The sequence below is a fragment of the Procambarus clarkii genome, chromosome 24, assembly GCF_040958095.1.
Source record: "Procambarus clarkii isolate CNS0578487 chromosome 24, FALCON_Pclarkii_2.0, whole genome shotgun sequence".
NCBI classification, from domain to species: Eukaryota; Metazoa; Arthropoda; class Malacostraca; order Decapoda; family Cambaridae; genus Procambarus; species Procambarus clarkii.
In genome coordinates this window covers 291,963-312,192 of record NC_091173.1, presented here as the reverse complement: position 1 = coordinate 312,192, position 20,230 = coordinate 291,963, and the positions used below count along the sequence as shown (strand labels likewise).

Sequence of the window (20,230 nt, the reverse complement as noted above, 5' to 3'; positions counted from 1 at the left end):
GGAATGTTGGGGACGGTGGAATGGAGAATAGTGGGGAGGACAAGGGAACTGGGAAGTGGGGGATTATGCGGAGGAGGAGAGGACCAGGAAAGGGGGTACAGGGTACAGCTAGTATATAACATAATTATTTTTTATTTGAGAAAATATCGATATTCGTTAAATAGAACGTTTAAGCTGGATGTGTTTTTGGGGTCGCAGCTCTGAAGAGTACAGCCTCGGGAGCAGTTGATACACAAATTACAGACAACAAAACCTAAACGCCTGACCTTACCTATCCTAATTCCATTTCATGACAAATTTATAATTCAAAATAATATTGATTTAAACAGAAAATGCGGATTTTTAATACACAGTACATTAAAATGGAAGAATGCTTCTTTGTGGGTCGATTACAGCTTGACAGACCTTGCCAGAGGATGAACCATTATTGTTCATCAACAGGGTGGCGGTTGCTGGAATCTGGTCAAGGTTTATGAAGGTGAACTGAATAAAGAGAGTATCAGCAATGAGTTCCCGCACCACCAACAAGACGGTGATGGACAGGTACATGAAGCTTGCTCTTCCTGATGGCAAGTGTCAGATGATGTACATCTGGATAGACCCCCATCGTCGAGAGCTTACACTCCAAGACCAGAACCCTCGACTTTATACCTGAAAGCCCCAGTGATAAGTCGTCCAGTGTCCAATTGTTTTGTATATTGCTGAGAAACCTTTCAACTAGAGGCTTGATGAGTGGCTGCCCGGGTGTGATGCTCCATGGGACAGTCCTCTGTCCTTTTGAAGCATTATGCTCCTGCGGCCATCCTCACTAATTTTGCTGTAAGCTATTTCCTCTTCCTTATCTCTCATTTTTCCTCCCACCTTTTCTCCTTTCTAATTGTCCTTTCCCGCCGACATTTTGCCATTCTTGATTATTCTTTCGGACATCTTCTGTTTTGACACCCGGGTGTTTGAGGGGCGCACACTCTCGCCCGTTGAATTGTGGTACCCAACATTGCGAGCGAGGGGACGCTTTTATTGTCAATCCTCACCTTCGTTGCTGAACCCGATCTCGACGGACTGATGGTTCTTAAGGTGGCGATTGCTTGGCCGTATACTCACGATGCACCCCTAGGGGGGGGGGGGGCAGTCTTGTTGGGTGTCCTATACTCTAATTGGGGCTCCATGGTGGGTATGGGGGGCTTATTCGTGAATTAAATTCTTACATGTTTGTTATTATGGCGATGAATAACCCTCTTCACCTCCCAGACTTGTGAGGCGGACGACTAAGTCTCAGAGTTAAACTGTGTTGGAAGACCGGGCTCTGTAGTCCCCGCTCCAGTAGGCCATGACCATACTCCTTCTCGGACTCTACCGACTGCCTCTCTCTGCTCCCCCCTCCCACCTCTGTGGCGGGGTTGAGCCACAAGCCTCCCAATGGTGACGACCTCATTACCTGGCGTGGCTCAGTCTCAGTTGTCCCGGAACAACAGTGGACATCTTCAAGAGAAAACTAGATAATTTTCTCTAAGGAGTGCCAGACCAACCGGGTTGTGGTGGATATATAGGCCTGCGGGCGGCTCCAAGCAACAGCCTAGTGGACCAAGCACTCGCAAATCAAGCTTGGCCTCGGGCCGGATTTGGGGAGTAGAAGAACTCCCAGAACCCCATCGAGCAGGTATCAAGCAGTGTCAAGTTGTCACAACTGCACCTTTTACCCCTTCTCTTACTGGGGGTGTTCAGCATCACCTCCACACTCGCTCGCGCTTGATCCCTTCACAGTCTCTTTCTTCCCAAGCTTTGTTTGGTCTTGCTACATGGACTAAGTATTTTGATCATAGTCATGTTGACCGCTATTTATCCTGATGATTTATTTCTCCATAAGCACCTTGTTGATTCGGTGGATACGTTGGTCACCTTTAACCCCGCCCGTACTGGTGCCCATGTTGTTGCAGCCCTTCTCAGGAAGCGGGTGCCACTTGGCTTCGTTGTCCTGCATTGGGGAGACCTCTGTTCTGATCTCCAAAAATGCCCGGTTGAATGCCTGTATCGGCACAGTTCTTTTCCTGCACCATGTTGCGACTGGTGACAGGGAACTTAAAGACTGCCACGAGGATATTAAGTATATCCTTGAGGCCCATGGCCATTCTATCCTCCATGTAGATAGCTTCACTCGTCCCCCTCGTGGTCGTTGCCCTCAGCCTCTTCGTTAACCAACATAAGAATCATGAACACTCGCCCATCACGTTACTGTAAGCAACATATGAGTCACAAGCAATCATTCACCATCTTTATTTAAGCAACATTTGATTCAAAAACATTCACCCACCAAGTTAATGTAAGCAACAAAGGGTATTTATGGGTTGTGAAGGTCACGTTTGATGGTAGGTCTCTTCCCTCTTCAGTAATTCTTTCTGGTGCCAGATGCTCTGTTCAGGAGTACATCCCGTTCTCCTCGCCTCTGCAGCAGGGGCTGGAGATTTGGGCATGGTCCCTTCAGGAGCACAAGTGAGGTGTCTCTCTCTGCCACTTGTGTGGAACCTCGGGTCATTCCGAGACGGAGTGCTTTTCTTCCCAAACTCTCTGCATCAATTGCAGTGACGCCCACCCTGCCTTCTCCCACGCATGTGTGCATTACAAATTTGAGGAAACCATCCACAATTTGAAGCATCATGATCATTTTTGTCTTTTCCTGAGACTAGGCGCCAGGTTCAGTCTTCCCTCTTCGCTCATGTTTTCCCTCATGTTGCCCATTCTCCTTTTCCTGTTGAAACTGTCGAGGCAGTCATATAGTATATTGCTGATGGTATGCTTGTCTTTCTCCATCAAAAGTGTAACCCTGGGTTCTGTTGTCCAAGATCTCCTTCTTCCTCCCCGACGGGTAAGAAGGCTTCGATGTCTTCCTCTCCTTCCAACTCAGACACTGTCCCTGCTTTCCCTTCCCTTTTCAGTAGTGGGGTCTCTTTTTTTTCCCCTCCTATGGAGGTTTCCTTGGTTCTTGATCCTCTCTTGGATGCTGTCTTTGCTCCGGTGCCCTTACTTGTTTCTGTCCTTTCTTCCTCCGTTTCCCTTGACCGCTCCTCTCCATTGCCTCCTCCCGCTCTGGACTCTGTCCGTTCGCCTCAGGTCCATCCTCCCCCCCCCCTTGTCTCGGTTATCTTTGCCCGCTTTACCTCTGCCCCGTCACCCTAATTTCACTGATCCTGATCTTGTTCTTCCTTAGTCTACAGTGTTCTACTTTGCCTTTGTTTCTCCCTTGTTATCTTTGTTTCTGTTCTCTCTTTTTTGTCTGTCTGTTCTTCAATGGAATATTCGTGGTTTTTATGCTAACTTCCATGAACTCCAACTTCTGATCGTGCAATTTTCCTGCTTTGTGTTGGTATCCAGAAGCCGATGCTTGGCGCTCATCCTGGTCGCTTCAGTGGTTATTCGTTTCTCTCTTTCCCTCCAGCTCTTGCTGGGGCCCATGCCTCTACTGCTGTCTTGATCCGTCTTGATATTCCCTTCGTCACCATACTTTTCAGTCCCCAATTCAGTGTTCTGAGGCCCGCATCTTTGTGAGTAAATGGTATACAATCTGTTCTGTTTATTCCCCCCCCCCCAACGTCCCACTTTCTCTTCCTGATCTCAAACAGGATCTTCCTGATCTCTTGGACTCCTTACCAGAGCCTCTGTTTTTTGGGTGATTTTTTTTTCTCTCTGCTCGGCATCTCTTTATTTGGACTTCACCTTGCGGGTTCCTAATGACCTACATAAGTGACCAGTTCCCCATCATTGTCACCTCTTTTCTCCCTCCCCTCCCCGCTCCTTGCCTTTGGGTCAGTTTGCCAAGGTTGACTAGAACCTCTTCACTTTGCATGCTACTCTTTCCGACCTCTCTGATCTACCTCTTCCCCTGAGCCCTCCTCTTTCATGACAGTTTTTAATGCTGCCCTTCGCTCTGTTCCTCATTCTACCTCCAGAAGAAGCGTGGGGAAGTGCGTTCCCTGGTGAAATGCAGACTGCTCGGGCTTTCCGCTATAAGCGTGCAGCCAGGAAGAAACACCATCGCCGTAGAACGCTCGTTTCTTTTTTCTTTTCTTTTTATTCAGAGAGTGAGGTGGCCCGTAGGGCCATCTGTACGGCTAAACATGAGGGTTTTAGATCTTTCGTTTCTACCATTATGTCTGATATTCTTCTACCCCTGATATGGAAAAAAATCCGAAAGATAGTGGGCAAGTTTATTCCAGATATCTCGCCAGTCCTTCACAACCGTGGTTCTCTTGTGGCGGATCCGGTGTCGGTCGCGACTGAACTGGGTTCTCACTTTTCGACTGTTAGCTCCGGCTCTCATGCTCCTTCTTTCCTTACTCGTAAGCCCCTTCTTGAATCTTCTCCCTTAGATTTTTGCACTTCTCTTCAGCTTCCCTACAATGATTCTCTCTCACTCTCTCTCTCTCTCTCTCTCTCTCTCTCTCTCTCTCTCTCTCTCTCTCTCTCTCTCTCTCTCTCTCTCTCTCTCTCTCTCTCTCTCTCTCTCTCTCTCTCCCACTCTCTCTCTCTCTCTCTCTCTCTCTCTCTCTCTCTCTCTCTCTCCCACTCTCTCACTCTCTCTCCCACTCTCTCTCTCTCTCTCTCTCTCTCTCTCTCTCTCTCTCTCTCTCTCTCTCTCTCTCTCTCTCTCTCCCACTCTCTCTCTCTCTCTCTCTCTCTCTCTCTCTCTCCACTCTCTCACTCTCTCTCCCACTCTCTCTCTCTCTCTCTCTCTCTCTCTCTCTCTCTCTCTCTCTCTCTCTCTCTCTCTCTCTCTCACTCTCTCTCCCACTCTCTCTCTCTCTCTCTCTCTCTCTCTCTCTCTCTCTCTCTCTCTCTCTCTCTCTCTCTCTCTCTCTCTCTCTCTCTCTCTCTCTCTCTCTCTCTCCCACTCTCTCTCTCTCTCTCTCTCTCTCTCCCACTCTCTCACTCTCTCTCCCACTCTCTCTCTCTCTCTCTCTCTCTCTCTCTCTCTCTCTCACTCTCTCTCTCTCTCTCTCTCTCTCTCCCACTCTCTCTCTCTCTCTCTCTCTCTCTCTCTCTCTCTCTCTCTCTCTCTCTCTCTCTCTCTCTCTCCCACTCTCTCTCTCTCTCCCACTCTCTCTCTCTCTCCCACTCTCTCTCTCTCCCACTCTCTCTCTCCCTCTCTCTCTCTCTCTCCCACTCTCTCTCTCTCTCTCTCTCTCCCACTCTCTCTCTCTCTCTCTCTCTCTCTCTCTCTCTCTCTCTCTCTCTCTCTCTCTCTCTCTCTCTCTCTCTCTCTCCCACTCTCCCTCTCTCTCTCTCTCTCCCACTCTCTCTCTCTCTCTCTCTCTCCCACTCTCTCTCTCTCTCTCTCTCTCTCTCTCTCTCTCTCTCTCTCTCTCTCTCTCTCTCTCTCTCTCTCTCTCTCTCTCTCTCTCTCTCTCTCTCTCCCACTCTCTCTCTCTCTCTCTCTCTCTCTCTCTCTCTCTCTCTCTCTCTCTCTCTCTCCCACTCTCTCTCTCTCTCTCTCTCTCCCACTCTCTCTCTCTCTCTCTCTCTCCCACTCTCTCTCTCTCTCTCTCTCTCCCACTCTCTCTCTCTCTCTCTCTCTCCCACTCTCTCTCTCTCTCTCTCTCTCCCACTCTCTCTCTCTCTCTCTCTCTCTCCCACTCTCTCTCTCTCTCTCTCTCTCCCACTCTCTCTCTCTCTCTCTCTCTCCCACTCTCTCTCTCTCTCTCTCTCTCCCACTCTCTCTCTCTCTCTCTCTCTCCCACTCTCTCTCTCTCCCACTCTCTCTCTCTCTCTCTCTCTCTCCCACTCTCTCTCTCTCTCTCTCTCTCCCACTCTCTCTCTCTCTCTCTCTCTCCCACTCTCTCTCTCTCTCTCTCTCCCACTCTCTCTCTCTCTCTCTCTCTCCCACTCTCTCTCTCTCTCTCTCCCACTCTCTCTCTCTCTCTCTCTCTCTCTCTCTCTCTCTCTCTCTCTCTCTCTCTCTCTCTCTCTCCCACTCTCTCTCTCTCTCTCTCTCTCTCTCCCACTCTCTCTCTCTCTCTCTCTCTCTCTCCCACTCTCTCTCTCTCTCTCTCTCTCTCTCTCCCACTCTCTCTCTCTCTCTCTCTCTCTCTCTCTCCCACTCTCTCTCTCTCCCACTCTCTCTCTCTCCCACTCTCTCTCTCTCCCACTCTCTCTCTCTCCCACTCTCTCTCTCTCCCACTCTCTCTCTCTCTCTCTCTCTCTCTCTCCCACTCTCTCCCACTCTCTCTCTCTCTCTCCCACTCTCTCTCTCTCTCTCTCTCTCTCTCTCTCTCTCCCACTCTCTCCCACTCTCTCTCTCTCTCTCCCACTCTCTCTCTCTCTCTCTCTCTCCCACTCTCTCTCTCTCTCTCTCTCCCACTCTCTCTCTCTCTCCCACTCTCTCTCTCTCTCTCTCTCTGTTTCTTTAACCAACAGGAAGAGCCTGTAGGCAGCTTTGTACCAGAGCCTCACACACACACACACACACACACACACACACACACACACACACACACACACACACACACACACACACACACACACACACACACACACACACACTGAATGAGAGGAGGGGATGAACCAGCCTTGCTTGATCTGATATTTACCCTAAATGAGTCGGATATAAGGAAAGTTAAGTTGGAAGCCCCCTTGGGAATGAGTGATCATAGTGTATTGACCTTTGAGTACCTGGTTGAGCTAGGAATTATCACCCCCAAAAAAGAACTGGGAAACAAAGGGCTGGCGTACCGAAAGGGAAACTATGAGGAGATGAATAAATTCCCATTGGATATACATTGGGACACAGAACTCGGAACCAAGTCCGTACAAGACATGATGGACTATGTCACCCAAAAATGTCAGGAGGCTGTAAGCAGGTTTGTCCCAGCCCGACAGGAAAAAACAGAGAAGCAAAGGAAGAATCCGTGGTTTAATAGGGAATGTATGAAAGCAAAGGAGCTGAACAAAAGGGCATGGAGGAACTTCCGTAATAACAGAACACCAGAAAGTAGAGAGAGATACCAGAGAACCAGGAACGAGTATGTTAGTGTGAGAAGAGCAGCTGAGAAAAGGTATGAAAATGATATAGCTAATAAAGCCAAGACCGAACCAAAGCTTCTACACAGTCACATCAGGAGGAAGACAACAGAGAAGGAACAGGTGATGAAACTTAGGGTGGGCGAGGACAGGTACACAGAGAATGACAAAGAGGTGTGTGAAGAACTCAACAAAAGGTTACAGGAGGTCTTTACAATAGAACAGGGAGAAGTCACGCCACTAGGAGAGGTGGCAGCAAACCAGTTGACCTTGGAAAGGTTCGAAATTACAAGAGATGAGGTCAAGAAGCACCTATTGGAGTTGGATGTAAGAAAAGCTGTTGGGGCAGACGGAATCTCACCATGGGTATTGAAAGAGTGTTCAGGAGCACTTTGCTTGCCACTCTCCATAGTGTATAGTAGGTCAGTGGAAACGGGAGACCTACCAGAAATTTGGAAGACTGCTAATGTAGTACTAATATACAAAAAGGGTGACAGACAAGAGGCACTGAACTACAGGCCAGTGTCCTTAACTTGTATACCATGCAAGGTGATGGAGAAGATTGTGAGAAAAAAACTAGTACCACATCTGGAGTGAAGAGACTTCGTGACAACCCATCAACATGGGTTCAGGGAGGGTAAATCTTGCCTTACTGGCTTGATAGAATTCTACGATCAGGTGACAAAGATTAAGCAAGAAAGAGAAGGATGGGCGGACTGCATTTTTTTGGACTGTCGGAAAGCCTATGACACAGTACCCCATAAAAGGTTGATGCATAAGCAGGAGAAACAGGCAGGATTAACTGGTAGGGCGCTCCAGTGGATAAGGGAGTACCTAAGCAATAGGAAGCAGAGAGTTACAGTGAGGGGTGAGACCTCAGAATGGCGTGAAGTCACCAGTGGAGTCCCACAGGGCTCTGTGCTTGGACCTATCCTGTTTCTGATATACGTAAATGATCTCCCAGAGGGTATAGACTCATTCCTCTCAATGTTTGCTGATGACGCCAAAATTATGAGAAGGATTAAGACAGAGGAGGACAGCTTGAGGCTTCAAGAAGACCTGGACATGCTGCAGGAATGGTCGAACAAATGGCTGTTAGAATTTAACCTAAGCAAATGTAATGTAATGAAGATAGGGGTAGGAAGCAGGAGACCAGATACAAGGTATCACTTGGGAGATGAAATACTTCAAGAGTCAGAGAGAGAGAAAGACCTGGGGGTTGATATCGCGCCAGAGCTGTCCCCTGAAGCTCATATCAAGAGGATAACATCAGCAGCATATGCCAGGTTGGCTAAAATAAGAACGGCCTTTAGAAACTTGTGTAGGAAATCTTTCAGAACATTATATACCACATATGTCAGACCAATCCTGGAGTATGCGGCTCCAGCATGGAGTCCATATCTAGTCAAGCATAAGACTAAACTGGAAAAGGTTCAAAGGTTTGCCACCAGACTAGTACCCGAGCTGAGAGGTATGAGCTACGAGGAGAGACTACGGGAATTGAACCTCACTTCGTTGGAAGACAGAAGAGTTAGGGGGGACATGATCACCACATTCAAGATTCTCAAGGGAATCGACAGGGTTGATAAAGACAGGCTATTTAACACAAGGGGCACACGCACTAGGGGACACAGGTGGAAACTGAGTGCCCAAATGAGCCACAGAGATATTAGAAAGAACTTTTTTAATGTCAGAGTGGTTGACAAATGGAATGCATTAGGAAGTAACGTGGTGGAGGCTGACTCCATACACAGTTTCAAGTGTAGATATGATAGAGCCCAATAGGCTCAGGAATCTGTACACCTGTTGATTGACGGTTGAGAGGTGGGACCAAAGAGCCAGAGCTCAACCCCCGCAAGCACAACTAGGTGAGTACAACTAGGTGAGTACACACACACACACACACACACACACACACACACACACACACACACACACACACACACACACACACACACACACACACACACACACACACACACACACACAAATCTTCGGGATCCAAGAGTCAATGCTCGATCCTGCAAGCACATATAGGTGAGTACACACACAGAGGTACCATAAACATCCCCAGATCACTGATAAAAGTTGAGGAGTGGCGCTTGTGAAAATATTCAAATTACAAATTTGTTTGGGGGTTCCGGGGACCAGTGCAGACGACATCAAAACAAAGATGGCGGACGGGACAGGCTCTTCAGTGGTGACAGTCTTCAAAGGTTTTACTCAGAAACAAATGGAGGAAGATGGTTTTCTAGGTAGGTTAGTGAGGATTGAAGATTTGCTAAAGGCTTATAAAGAAAATATTATATAGCTATATAGCAATATAGCAATAGAAAGAATCAATGTAGACCAGATTTTCGAGAAATTAAGACCAACTAGAAGATAGGCAAGGAATTTCTAAAAGAAAATCCATGAGCAAGTTCAATGGAAGAAGTTACTAAAGGTTAGGTGCTACATAGCCTTCCCGGCTTGGTGCCTTCTTTTAATATTTACTTACTAAAGGTTAGAAAAGTATAGAGAGGAAGTGAGAGAAACATTCAGGCGATGAGTGACAATAACGGGGCTGAGGATATGATGACCAAACCACACACCAGAAGATGAGGAGGCGACAGAACGTTTCGGTCCGTTCTGGACCATTATCAAGCCGTGTGTTGATAATGGCCCAGGACTATTACACACGACTTAACAATGGTCGAGGACGGACCGAAACGTCGTCGTTTCTGCATCTTGTGGTGTGGGGTTTGGTCAAGAAGGAAACATGCACAAGTTGTAAAAGAGAGAAACAATAAAGGAAGTATATTTGGAAGCCTGACACAGAAATTAGAACTCAGGGTCTGACATTACACAGGTAATTAGAAGAAAACTCGTTATTAGCTGTAAATTAGAACACAACACATTAGATAGAAGTGAGTCTATAATAATTTTTGGACGTTTGGAAAAAGAGATAACATCTTGGGTGGACAGAGCATCGAAAAGAGGAAAAGCTCATTGAGAAAATAGTAGGTTTAGAGGAAGGCCTGTCATTGAAAGAAAATGTTCGTGATTGTAAAAGAATAGGAAACTATGTAAAAGGCAAGACTCGCCCCTTAAGGTTGACATTGAATGGAGTGAAGCAAATGATTGAAGTGCTTAGAAATGCAGAATGGTGAGGACAGGAAACAATGGTCAACAAGACGAGACCTTTGCTGAAGCAAAATGTTTATATGAGAATAGAAATGAAAAATTAAATCTCTTTTTCTACAAGGTGATAGAGATCACGAAGCCAGTGAGATGGTACACAAAATCAAATCAACAAACACATTAGAGGAAAGAAGTGTGAAGGGCAAAGGAGGAGAGGACGTGTTCCTGAAAATTGTGTTTACTAGCATAAATGGGTAAGGTAAAAAAATGCTGGAGTTAAATTATATAGAATTTATAATTTATATATTACAGCTTAAAAATAATTATGTAATACAGCTTAAGAATAATTATATAATACAGCTTAAGATCCCGGATATTGTCGCACCAGCAGAGACGAAACTGGAGGATAACAATTTAAATGAGGTGATATTCCTGAGTGGTTGTGCTATTTGGAGACGTGACAGGCAAGTCAGAAAAGGTAGAGGTGTTGCAGTCCTGGTGGAAGAACAACCAAAGGCAAGAGACTTATGTGAAATCCCTCGAGAAGTTGACATAATGGCGCTGGAGGTTTGCAGCCAGAACGATAAACTAGTAATCATTACTGCATACAGTCCACCAGCAAGCAATGCATGGACTAAGGCGCAGCTCCATGACATAGAGAGGGCCTTATAATTGTCATAAAAAAAATTATTACTAGATCAGATAAAGATAAATCACGAGTGTTGATACTTGGTGACTTCAATTTAAAAATCAATAGACTGGTAAGACTTAAAAGCAAGAACAGAAGATTTGTCGGACTGGCTGATTCGTAAACCTCATCATTAAATCTTCAATGAATCAACATGTAAATCAGTCTATACGAAAAGGAGAAGGTGATGCTCCATCATTGCTGGATTTGGTAATATCCGTGAAAAAAGAAAAGATATTTGTCATTCAGTACCTTCCTCACTTGGAAAAGAGTTACCATGTCCTGTTGGAAATTAGATAAAATATGCAATATAATTTATAAGAGTATAGCGAAATTTAAACAATTGACAAACTTGATTTTAAGAGAGGACACTATGTGAAACTTAGTAAATTTTTTAATGAATTTAATTGGAAAGACTTGTTGCTGGGCAAGGAAGTAAATAAGATGTATGACAAATTATGTGAACTATATGATCAAGGTACGATAAATATGTACCAAATAGATATACAGAACCGGAAAACATGATTGGTTCAACAGAAAATGTGAGAGGGCTAGAGAGGAAAAGACAAGAATATTGGTTCAATATAGGAAGAGTCCTAACCCGCAAACATACCAGCACTACAAGTAAGTAAGAAACAATTACACAGCGGTGAGAAGAGAGACGGTAAGGAACTTTAAGAAAGCTATAGTGGACAAATGTATATCAGATCCAGGCCTTTTCTACAAATTCATTAAAAACAAGCTGCATGTAAAGGATAAAATCCAGAGATTGAGAACGGGGACCAGGACTACTGAGAATGCACAGGGAATGTGTGAAACACTAAATGAACAGTTCCAAAATATGTTTGTGCAAACTTAGGTATTCAGAGAGCCAGACAAAATGCCAACTCCAGAAATCACAATATAATACATAGAGGTGTCTCAAGACGAAGTGGAAAAATTACTCAAGGGGCTAGGAAAAAATAAAGCAGTTGGACCTGATGGAGTTTCAACTTGAGTACTGCGAGAATGTGCAACTGAGATGATCATTCCACTCCAAATGATATTCCAGACATCTTTGTCCACAGACCTCCGTTGTTGCCGTCCTTTTTGACTTGCAAAAAGGCTTACGACACCACCTGGCAGTATTATATTCTGTCCCAACTTCATTCTTTTGGCCTTCGTGGTCATCTCCCTCTCTTTCTCCGCAGCTTCCTCTCTCGTCGTTCCTTTCGGGTGCGCCTTGGTACCGCTCTCTCTCCCTCTTTTCAGCAATACGAAGGTGTGCCCCAGGGTAGTGTTCTGAGCACTGCTCTTTTTCTGGTTGCCCTCAATGGTCTTCTTTCCTCTCTTCTTTCTGGTGTCTTCTCTGCTCTCTATGTCGATGATCTTACCCTTTGTTGTCAGCGTGATGATTCGCCTCTCTTTCAACGCCGGCTTCAGCTTGCAATTGATGCCGTGTCGTCTTGGGCCACAGATCATGGCTTCAAGTTCTCTACTTCTAAGACTTGTGCCATGACTTTTACGCGGAAACGGGTTGTTCTTCGTCCCTCTTTGTCACTTTATGGTCATCCCCTTGAGTACAAAGATTCCGCGAAGCTTTTGGGGTTATTCCTTGACTCTCGTTTGTCTTGGTCTCCCCATATCTCTTACCTCCGTGTTGAGTGCTGAAGGCCCTTACCCTCCTTCGGGTCTTGTCCCATACTTCTTGGGGGGCAGATAGGCGCACTCTCCTTGCTTTACATTCCTCTCTCGTCCTGTCTAAGCTCGATTATGGTTGCCCTGCTTACTCGTCTGCTTCTCCTTCTACTCTTCGCCGTCTTGATGCTTTGCACCATACTGGGTTGCGCCTCAGTTCTGGTGCCTTTCGTTCGACTCCCATCCTTAGCTTGTATGTTGACACTGGCTTCCTGTCTCTCCAGGACCGCCGTGATCGCTACTGTCTTCGCTATCTTGCGCGGTCCTTGCAACATCCTTCCTCTCGCCTCTGTCGTGCTTTAACTTTTACCCCTCCTGCGGTTCCTGTTCCTCTTCACCACCTCCCTCTTTCTGTCCGGTTATCTCGCCGACAGGATTCTCTTTCCGTTCGTATTTCTGATGTTTCTCCTCGTGTTGTTCCTTCTTTGCCCCCGTGGAGGGTCCCTCTTCCGCGGTTTTGTACATCCTTGACCCGTATCACTAAAGCTTATACCCCTCCTACGGTTCTAAAACGCCTTTTCCTCGAGCACTTTTCTTCACACTCCCACTCCATTTCTGTCTTCACCGATGGGTCTAAGTCAGCGGACGGTGTTGGCTACTCTGTTGTTTTTCCTGATCGCACTTATATGTGCCGCTTGCCTCCGGAGACTAGCATCTTTACAGCGGAACTTTATGCTATTCTCTATGCTCTTCGTCTCCTGCTTTCTCGTTGTCAGTCTTCCTTTGTAGTTGTTGTTGACTCTCGTAGTGCCCTCATGGCTCTCGGGTCCTTTAATCCGGTTCATCCAGTAGTTGTCGAGATCCAGCATTGGCTGTTTCTCGTTCACAGTAAATTTAAGTCGGTTGAGTTTTGTTGGGTTCCCAGCCATATTGGTGTGTCTTTAAATGAGCGTGCGGATGCTGCCGCCAAGGAAGCTGTCCGCTCTTGTCCCATCTCTCGTAAAGGCATTCCGTATTCCGACTTTTACCCGGTTATCCATTCCTCAGTCCTTACCCGTTGGCAGGCTTCTTGGTTGTCTGTTACTGGTAACAAGCTACGTACTCTTAAATGTTGTGTTTCCTCGTGGCCGTCCTCCTTCCACCGTAACCGGCGGTGGGAAACAGCTCTGGCGAGGTTGCGTATTGGCCATACTCGCTTAACCCATGGTCACTTGATGGAGCGCCGCCCTGCTCCTTATTGTCCTAGTTGCATTGTCCCTCTTACGGTCGTGCATGTCCTTCTTGAATGTCCTGACTTCCAAGACGAGCGTGTATCTTGCTTTCCGACCGCCCCTCGCGGTCACCTGTCCCTCGATAGAATTCTTGGTGACTCGAATACTTTTGATATCGTTCGCCTTATGCGTTTTTGTTCTCGTATTGACATCCTTGGTGATATTTAGCGCCCTCTGATTATTTTGCGTATTTGATGGTGCTACATAGCCTTCCCGGTTTGGTGCCTTCTTTTGATAATTACTTACTTACTTGGCCTTCGCGGAAATCTCCCTCTCTTCCTCCAAAGTTTCCTCTCTCGTTGTTCCTTTCGAGTGAGGCTTGGTGCCACTCTCTCTGCCCCTTTTCGGCAATATGAGGGTGTTCCCCAAGGTAGTGTTCTGAGCACTACTCTTTTTCTAATTGCCCTCAGCGGTCTTCTTTCCTCCCTTCCTTCTCGCGTCTTTTCCGCTCTCTGTGTCGACGATCTTACCCTTTGTTGTCAGGGTGATGATTCGCCTCTCCTTCAACGCCGGCTTCAACTTGCGATTGATGCCGTGTCGTCTTGGGCCACCAATCATGGCTTAAGGTTCTCAACGTCTAAGACTTGTGTTATGACTTTTACTCGGAAGCATGTCATTCTTCGTCCTTCTTTGCTACTTTATGGTCATCCCCTTGTGTACAGGAATTCCGTTAAGGTTTTGGGGTTAATCTTTGACACTCGTTTGTCTTGGTCTCCCCCTATCGGGTTCCGCTGAGCTGAATGCTCTAAGGCCCTTGCCCTCCTTAAGGTTTTGTCCCATACTTCTTGGGGGGCAGATAGATGCACGCTCCTCTCTTTACATTCCTCTCTTGTCCTGTCTTAACTCGATTATGGTTGCCCTGCTTACTCGTCTGCTTCTCTTTCTGCTCTTCACCGTCTTGATGCTTTGCAACATGCTGGGTTACACCTCAGCTTTGGCGCCTTTCATTCGACTCCCGCCCTCAGCTTGTATGTTGACACTGGCTTCATGTCTCTCCAGGACCGCCGTGATCACTACTGTCTTCGCTAACTGGCGCAGTCATTGCGAGTTATGGAAACTGAAACATGCTGGAGGGGTGACAGGGAGACTTCTGACATGGATGAAAAATTTTCTAATTGACAGACAGATGAGGACAGTAATCATAGGCAATGTAGCTGACTTGAGGAGTGTTACTAGCGGAGTACCACAGCGTTCAGTTCTTGCACCAGTAATGTTCATCGTCTACATTGATCTACCAGAAGGAATACAAAATTATATGAACATGTTTGCGGATGATGCTAAGATACTGGGGAAGATAGGAGACGCATATGATTGTAATGCCTTCAAATTGATCTAGATAAAATTTGCTTGGAGCGTCAAGTGGTAAATTAAAATCAATGTGAAAAAATACCATGTTATGGAATGTGGAATCAGAGAAAACAGACCACACACAACTTACAAATTATGTGGAAAGGCATTACAGAAGTGTAATAAAGAACTAGACCTCGGGGGTGGTTTAGGATAGTAAGCTGTTGCCAGAGGAACACATGAAGAACATTGTGAGAGGAGCGTATGATCCGCTTTCCAACTTCAGACTTGCTTTTAATTATATGGATGATGAAATACTAAAGAAACTGTTCATGACTTTTGTGAGACCAAAACTGGAATATGCAGCAGTTGTGTGGCGCCCAACTCTCAAGGGGCAGCAGTTGTGTGGCGCCCAACTCTCAAGGGGCAGCAGTTGTGTGGCGCCCAACTCTCAAGGGGCAGCAGTTGTGTGGCGCCCAACTCTCAAGGGGAACATCAATAAACTGGAAAAGGTGCTACAAAATGGCTTATAGAACTGAACAACAAGAGTTACGACGAGAGAGTAGAGGCGTTAAACATGCCACAACTAGAAGATGGAAGAAAAAGAAGCCATATGACTTGAAAAACAATAATGGGAATTTACCAAATTGACAAAGAGGAATTCCTGAGACCAGCAATATCAAGAACAAAAGGTCATCAGCAATATCAAGAACAATAGAGGTGTTCTATTGGGTCAAAAGGTCATAAATTCACGCTAAGGAAACAAAGGTGCTGAAAAAATATTGGAAAGTTTTCCTTTGCAAACAGAGTGGTAGACGGTTAGAATAAGCTTAGTGAGAAGGTGGTGGAGGCCAAAACCGTCAGTAGTTTCAAAGCGTTATATGACAAAAAGTGCTGGGAAGACGGGACACCACGAGCACAGCTCTCATTCTGTAACTACACTCACGTAATTACACTTAGATAATTACACTTAAGTAATTACACACACACACACCTCTGGTATGGTGTAGGGCCTGATAGCCTGGTGGATAGCGTGCAGGACTCGTAATTCTGTGGCGCGGGTTTGATTCCCTCACCAGGCAGAAACAAATGGGCAAAGTTTCTTTCACCCTGAATGCCCCTGTTACCTAGCAGTAAATAGGTACCTGGGAGTTAGTCAGCTGTCACGGGCTGCTTCCTGAGGTGTGTGGGTGTGTTTCTGGTGTGGGGGGAAAAACTAGTAGTTAGTAAAACAGTTGATTGACAGTTGAAAGGCAGGCCGAAAGAGCAGAGTTCAACCCCCGCAAGCACAACTAGGTGAATACACACACACACACACACACACACACACACACACACACACACACACACACACACACACACACACACACACACACACACACACACACACACACACACACACACACACACACACACACACACACACACACACACACACTCTCACACACACACAAACACACACAGGTGGGCAAGTTTCTACGTACTCACCTAGTTGTACTCACCTAGTTGTGTTTGCGGGGGTTGAGCTCTGGCTCTTTGGTCCCGCCTCTCAACCGTCAATCAACAGGTGTACAGATTCATGAGCCTATCGGGCTCTGTCATATCTACACTTGAAACTGTGTATGGAGTCAGCCTCCACCACATCACTTCCTAATGCATTCCATTTGTCAACCACTCTGACACTAAAAAAGTTCTTTCTAATATCTCTGTGGCTCATTTGGGCACTCAGTTTCCACCTGTGTCCCCTTGTGCGTGTTCCCCTTGTGTTAAATAGACTGTCTTTATCTACCCTATCAATCCCCTTCAGAATCTTGAATGTGGTGATCATGTCCCCCCTTGGAAACCGTGTGAAACCCTGATTGGGCTTCGGTGGAAGCCTCAGGATACCAAGAGAATTCCATTGAATCCGAAGTCTCATAGTTTTTTAGCATATTGTGGTAGAGTGGTTTAGGGCATATGCTTGGGAGTACCCAGTGTGCAGGTTCAAATCCTCACAATGGTTTCTATTGATTTTCCTCATTGTGGTCAGTGTCAACATCATTACAAGATATAGAAGCTCTGAAAGAAAACAGTATTGGTATATACATGAATGTTTAAATGTCACATATGATTTAATACAGAGAATAAACAGTGCCAGCCTAGTTTAAGGTTCAGAGGTGAGGCTGATCCTTAACAACCAAGTGGCGAGGAAGTTATTGGTGCTTGCCAAGAGCTTCCTTGCTACCTGGTATACAGAACAATATCACACCAACATCTGTGATATAATAATTTATACATATTTAATGAGGATAGGTTTATACATATATTTACTTATAAATATGGGCATGGTGGTGGAAAAGTCTGACTTTTATAGTTTTTTCATTGACATGTGTTGATTTGTACTCAGATTTGCCACTCTGGTATTACTGCGGGCCGACGAAGGGCATTGACCCGATCAAGGTGGACGTGTCCCTTCACCCGATCGCCATTTACCGGGACCCTTTCAGGCCGGGAGACAACAAACTGGTGTTGTGTGAGACCTACAAATATGATAATCTTACACCAACTCTCTCAAACCATCGCAAGAGTTGCCTGGAGGTGATGCAAAAGGTACAAGATCAAAAGTTGTGGTTTGGCATGGAACAAGAGTACACTCTCCTGGACACTGACAACCATCCCCTGGGCTGGCCCAAGAATGGCTTCCCTGGCCCTCAGGGCCCCTATTACTGTGGTGTGGGGGCCAACAAGGTCTACGGCAGGGACGTGGTGGAGGCCCACTACAGGGCGTGTCTGTACGCCGGCATCAACATCTCTGGAGAGAACGCTGAGGTGATGCCCGCTCAGTGGGAGTTCCAGGTTGGTCCCTGTGAAGGCATCACTATGGGCGACGACCTCTGGATGGCCCGGTACCTCCTTCACCGTGTTGCAGAAGACTTCAACGTTGTGGTGTCCCTGGACCCCAAGCCCATCCCTGGCGACTGGAACGGTGCCGGAATGCACACATTCTTTTCCACTAAAAATATGAGGGAGCAAAGTAGAATTTCAGAGATCCAAAATGCTGTAGACATACTTTTTAAGAACGACTTCAAGCTTGTAAAGACCTCTGATCCCTGTGATGTTAATGAACATAAGCAGCCATTGCGGGCCTTCCTGGGCCTTGCTCGTGCATCCCGCAGGGTGTAGTCGAGAAGGTTGGCTACTTGCAGGACGTGAGACCGTCCTCCAAGGCCGACCCGTACCTCGTCCTCGAGAGTCTGGTGCGCACTCTCTGCCTCACTGACATCTCAACAGCGTCTTGTGGACGATGCTCCCTGAATGTCTCTTCAACTTAACTAAAGAAAGTTAGAATTATTATATGATGTTACGTGTCATTAGTCTCCTTAAAGCATACACAAACTGTACCCGCTAAGTAACCACTGTAAACTGTACCCGCTAAGTAACCACTGTAAACTGTACCCGCTAAGTAATCACTGTAAACTGATCCATTATGTATCATGTAAATAAAATATTTTATTTGAATTATTAATTATTATTATTTTTGTCATCCCTACTTCCGTGGAAAAAACATTTCATTCACAGGGTTCTAGGAGACTCGAACCACGGACCCCACGAGTGAGAGGCAGAGACTCTATCCACTCAGCTGTAAGTAGTCTTTATAAGGAATGATTCCTGGCACTCCACATGTGACTTCCCAGTTGTATAACTTCCTGCTGTAATGTTGTGTACTGACATGACCTGCTCCAGTGTTGTGTACTGACATGACCTGCTCCAGTGTTGTGTACTGACATGACCTGCTCTAGTGTTGTGTACTGACATGACCTCCTCCAGTGTTGTGTACTGACATGACCTCCTCTAGTGTTGTGTACTGACATGACCTGCTCCAGTGTTGTGTACTGACATGACCTGCTCCAGTGTTGTGTACTGACATGACCTCCTCTAGTGTTGTGTACTGACATGACCTGCTCTAGTGTTGTGTACTGACATGACCTCCTCCAGTGTTGTGTACTGACATGACCTCCTCTAGTGTTGTGTACTGACATGACCTGCTCCAGTGTTGTGTACTGACATGACCTGCTCCAGTGTTGTGTACTGACATGACCTCCTCTAGTGTTGTGTACTGACATGACCTGCTCTAGTGTTGTGTACTGACATGACCTCCTCCAGTGTTGTGTACTGACATGACCTCCTCTAGTGTTGTGTACTGACATGACCTGCTCCAGTGTTGTGTACTGACATGACCTGCTCCAGTGTTGTGTACTGACATGACCTGCTCCAGTGTTGTGTACTGACATGACCTGCTCTAGTGTTGTGTACTGACATGACCTCCTCTAGTGTTGTGTACTGACATTACCTGCTCTAGTGTTGTGTACTGACATGACCTGCTCTAGTGTTGTGTACTGACATGACCTCCTCTAGTGTTGTGTACTGACATGACCTGCTCTAGTGTTGTGGTGTTGTGTACTGACATGACCTGCTCCAGTGTTGTGTACTGACATGACCTGCTCCAGTGTTGTGTACTGACATGACCTGCTCCAGTGTTGTGTACTGACATGACCTGCTCCAGTGTTGTGTACTGACATGACCTCCTCTAGTGTTGTGTACTGACATGACCTGCTCCAGTGTTGTGTACTGACATGACCTGCTCTAGTGTTGTGTACTGACATGACCTCCTCTAGTGTTGTGTACTGACATTACCTGCTCTAGTGTTGTGTACTGACATGACCTGCTCTAGTGTTGTGTACTGACATGACCTCCTCTAGTGTTGTGTACTGACATGACCTGCTCTAGTGTTGTGGTGTTGTGTACTGACATGACCTGCTCCAGTGTTGTGTACTGACATGACCTGTTCCAGTGTTGTGTACTGACATGACCTCCTCTAGTGTTGTGTACTGACATGACCTGCTCTAGTGTTGTGGTGTTGTGTACTGACATGACCTGCTCCAGTGTTGTGTACTGACATGACCTGCTCCAGTGTTGTGTACTGACATGACCTGCTCCAGTGTTGTGTACTGACATGACCTGCTCTAGTGTTGTGTACTGACATGACCTCCTCTAGTGTTGTGTACTGACATGACCTGCTCTAGTGTTGTGTACCGACATGACCTGCTCCAGTGTTGTGTACTGACATGACCTGCTCCAGTGTTGTGTACTGACATGACCTGCTCTAGTGTTGTGTACTGACATGACCTCCTCTAGTGTTGTGTACTGACATGACCTGCTCTAGTGTTGTGGTGTTGTGTACAGACATGACCTGCTCTAG

At 46.3% G+C, this 20,230-nt stretch overlaps 1 pseudogene; it reads left to right on the top strand.

Moving 5' to 3' along the window:
* The first annotated feature begins 9,181 nt into the window (after positions 1–9,181).
* On the top strand, positions 9,182–18,317 carry LOC138368142 (glutamine synthetase-like; annotated as a pseudogene).
* Positions 18,318–20,230: the final 1,913 nt, after the last annotated feature.